This window comes from Hirsutella rhossiliensis (assembly GCF_020360975.1).
Source record: "Hirsutella rhossiliensis strain HR02 chromosome Unknown scaffold00001, whole genome shotgun sequence".
NCBI lineage: Eukaryota > Fungi > Ascomycota > Sordariomycetes > Hypocreales > Ophiocordycipitaceae > Hirsutella > Hirsutella rhossiliensis.
Genome location: NW_025408667.1, coordinates 4085952 through 4090664, shown reverse-complemented (window position 1 = coordinate 4090664; position 4713 = coordinate 4085952).

The following is a 4713-nucleotide window of genomic DNA, read 5'->3' as shown; positions in this document are numbered from 1 at the left end:
TAAGGAAGAGTACCTTATAACTAATAAAGTATAATATAGAGTTTATAAGGGAATAACTAATACTTAATAGCCTTAGCCCCCTTATACTTATAGGGCCCTTAAAGCCCCTTAGGCCCCCTAGGCCTAACTACGAGCTTATTAGTATTATATAGTATAATACTAATAAGTAGGAAATAGCTAACCTATCGATCTTAGAGTAAGCCTTAAAAATAAGAGCGGACCTTATCTTATTATAAGAGCCTTACTTTTATAAGATCGATAATAGCTATATCCCTATATAGTATCTAGCCTATAACGTTATAACCCTTATTCCCTTTACTAACTTTCCTAAGCTCGCTAGGAGGCCTAGGGTTATAGCTTATAAGAGGAAGGAAGCTTAGATAAAAGCTAGCCCTAGCTTCGACCTCTTTTACGATCCTAATATAAAAGCTATAAGGGTAAAAGGCGCCGAGCCGTTTACCTTTATTAACCTATATAACGAAAAAAAGGTTAAAGGGGCCCTAGCTAGCTAAGGCCGGTAAGGGCCCCTTTTAATAGAAAGGCTACTATTAATAGCCTAGCTCTTATAGCAGCCCTTCCTACTAGTAGGGGACTTTAACCTATACTACCCTTATTAGAACCCTTTTATAAAACCCTTTAAGGCCTATAAGGTAGAAGCCCTTATTAGCTAGCTCGACTACTATAAGGCCTCCTTACTAATAGACTTTAAGGTAGCTATAGAAGGCACCTATTAAAGGAAAGGCTTAAAAGGGGCCTTAGTTATAGACCTTGCTTTTTATAGCCCTTTTAAATAGCTAACCTAGGCTAACTTCCGCTTCTTAGAGGCTATAAGCTTAGATTATAAGCCTATAGCCTTTAAAGCTAGCTTAAGGGGCCTTAATAAGCTACTACTAGCTAGGCCTACTACTTATAATTATAGGAAAGTAAACTAAAAGGTATTTTTAGAATACCTAGCTAAGAAGGAATAGGACCTCCTTATAGCTATAGAGAGGGCTATAAAAAGAGACGACTTAGAAGGGATAGCTTCCCTTTTAATAAGAACCCTTATAAAGGCCTTAAACGTAGCGATACTAAAAAAGAGGCCTTATAAGGGATCTAAGCCCTAGTAAACCGACGAGCTAACCTACCTTTAGAAAGCCCTAAGCTTAGCCTAACGGGCTTATAGGCTAGCCTAGGATAAGGAGAGCTAGAAGGGATAGAGGTAAAAGCTAATACCTTTATAAAAAAATACGAGGCCTACTTAATAACCCTTTTTCCGACCCTAGACCCTAGCCCTAGCCCTCCCTTTAGCCCCCCTTAGAGCCTAGAAAAAGAAGAGCCCCCGGCTATAGGTAGTAAGGGCACGGTTAAGTAGGACTAGCTAGAGCTAAAGGACCCTAAGATTAAGAGGTATTTTTAGCTCTTTTAATAAGAAAGCCCTAGCTTAGACTCTCTTAGCTTCCTCCTATCTAATATATATATAAGGCTATCCTTATAGTCTTTAATAGGGCCTATAAAGCTCTATTTAACTAAGGATACTACCCTAAAGCATAGAAGGAAGCTATAAGAATTATACTTCCTAAGTAAAATAAGCTAGACTATACTATCCCTAAGGCCTATAGGGTTATAAGTCTACTTAACTACTTAGGAAAGGTCCTCGAAAAGCTATACGCTACCTAGCTAAGCTATTTAGCTAATATAGCTAGGCTTTTAAACCCTATATAGCTAGGGGGATAAAAATAGCGGTTAGCTATAAACACGGCCTTCCTCCTTCTATACTATATCTAAAAGAAGCGGGAGTTTAATAAGAAGGCTATTACTAGTACCCTCTTATTAAATATAAAGGGCACCTTCGATTTCGTATCGAAGGAATAGCTTATAAGGGTCCTAAGGGAATTAAACCTCCCTAAGGCCCTTAGAAGCTAGGTAGACTACTTCCTTACTAAAAGGAAGATCTAGCTAGCTTTTAAGGGGTAAGTTTAGCCCCTTATAGACCTAGTAATAGGGGTGCCTTAAGGGTCCCTTATTAGCCCTATTTTATTCCTCTTATACGTAAGGGGGATACTAGCGGCTAATAGATACTAGCTGTCTTATATAGATAACTTTAGTATCTCTATAACGTTAACCTCGGCTAAGAAGAACGTTTAGTAGCTAGAAGTAATAGCTACTAACCTATTTAAATAAGCTAAAGACTAAGGGGTCTACTTTAACCCCTTAAAAATAGAACTTATTTACTTTAGTAGGTAACGCTAGCCTATTTTAAAGGGTATAATAGTAAGAGGCTTATTTTTTAAGGTAAAGCCCTTAGTATAGTAGCTAGGGGTCTTCTTTAATTCTAAGCTCCTATTTAAATAATATATTAAGAAGAAGGTAGTATCTATATAAGCTGCTTTTAAAGGACTATCCCGCTTAACCTCTACGTAAAAAGGCCTATTATTTAGAGCCTTTAAATAGCTCTACTAGGCCTATATAACCTCTATAATAAACTATAGGGCCTAACTTTAATATAGGGGGCCTAAGACCCTTAAGAGCCTTATAAAGCCTTTTTAAAAGCTATAAAACTAAGCTCTTTTAAAGGTCTTAGGGGCCTTTAAAGGATCCCTTATTAAGGCTTTAGAAGCCGAAGTAGCTTTACCGCTATTAAAGGTACGATTTAAAAGGGCATGCCTCTCCTACGCCCTCCGGACCCTATACTTCTTACCTAGTTACCCTATAAGGCAAGCTTACGACCTAGCTATATAGGATAACCTCGCTAACTTAGGTTTTAACTTAGGGGACTTAAGCTATATTAGGCTATATATATACCTCTTCCGCCTCCTTAAAGGCCTAGTAGCCCTTATAAGACCTAATTATAACTTAGAAAGAAGGAAAGCTAGCTAGGAGCCCTTATAGGCCCTAGAGCCTAAGGCCTTTATTACGATAATAGAGGCCTAAGCCCAGCTAAAAGTAATGCCTCTTAGCTAGCCTAGCTAGCCTAGAAGACTTTAGGTTACGGCCCCTAGCCTTTTATACTAACGGCTTTAAGGGGTGCCCTAAGGGGTCCCTTATAGAGACTAACGCTTACTCCTTCTATAAAATAAGCCTAGAAAATAAGCCTATTAAAGCGTACTATAAGAACCTAGGGCCCTCGATCGAAGTAGCTAACGTAGAGCTATTCGCGATACTAAGGGTCTTAAAGGACCTAGCTAAGAGGCCTCGGCCCTTAAAGCTTAGCCTCTTAACCCCCTTATAGATACCTATATCTTTATAAATAGCTAAGCCGCTTAAAGAAGGTTATAGGCTTCTTAGACCTAGCTATATATATTAAAAGGCTCTTATTTAGCTTAGAAGCCTTTTATAACGTATAGCTATACTAGTGCCTTAGCTACCTAGGGATCTTTAGTAACGAGCTAGCCGACTAGCTAGCTAAAAAAGGCTTAGGGGCTACCTAAGGGACCCAGTCTTTATTAGCTACTTATAAAGAAAGGTCTAGTAAGCTACTAAGGACTATTAAAAGGGACTTTAGGCTACCGAGGCGGCTAAAGGCCCTAGGGCTAAGGGCCTAGGTAAGTACTATACGTTTATTTAAAAGACCCCCTGCCTAGCCCTTAGCCTAGAAAAGGACCTTATAGGGAGGCCTAGGCCGACCCTCTTAGCCTTTTACTAGCTCCTCTTTAAGGCTAGCTTCTTATTTTCCTTCTTAAAAAGGACTAATAAGGTAGACCGAGACGACTACCGCTACGGCTAAGGAAGGTATATAGCTAGGCACCTTATCTTAAGGTGCCCGAACTATAAGAAGGAAAGAGAGGTCCTTTACTAGACCTTTAAGAGATAGAAGGGGGCCCTTAGCCTACTTATTCTCTATAGCTCTAAGGAAGGAAGGGAAGCCCTTTTAACCTTCTTAGCTAAAATAGAGATAGGGATAGCTAAGTAGCTCGAAAAGGAGTAACCTAGGGCCCTAGGGCCCTTAGAGAAATTACCGCGTGGGAGGAACTAAACCTTTCCTTTATTTTTACTATAGCTACCCTTTCCTTAATTAGTTATAAGCCCCTAGGCTTTATAGCTAGCTAGGACTACTAATAGGGACCTAGGCCCCTACTAGCCTCGCTATAGCCCTAGAAGCTATATATAAGTAATAATATAAAAAATAATTCCTACTTATACGCGCTAGCCTTTTAAGCTAACGCTATAATAAGTAAGATAAGAAGCGCTACTTTATAAGCGCGGCTAGTATATATATACTAGTAATAACTACTATTATAGCGGCGCCTAACTTAGTTAGCGTAAGGGAGCTCCTATAATATATACTATATATAGGGGGCTATATAAGCGGCTCTAGCTTATACTTAGCGTTTATACTTTAAGAAGTTAGTAAAAAATAGCTACTATACTTACTAGGTAGTAGACTTATAAGGGTAGTAGAAGTAAAAGTAAGAGTAAAGGGGCCGGGCGTTATAAGTAGTAGTAAGGATAGCGTTATTACTTAAAAGGGCGATATAAGGGCGGCTAGCGTAGTAAAGGTAAAGGCGGCGGCGGTAAGCGTAGTTATAAGGGCATAGGTAAGAGTAGCGGTAGCGGCGGAGCTATTATTAGCTATACTTAGTATAGCATCGATAAATAACTCTATATACTTTAAGAAAGAGGAGGTAAAAGAAGGGGAGGTAGATATATTTATCGCGGAAGTTAGTATTATAGATTATAGCCTCTTACTTTATAGGGCGGGGAACTTATTAATTAAAGTTATTATTATTATTA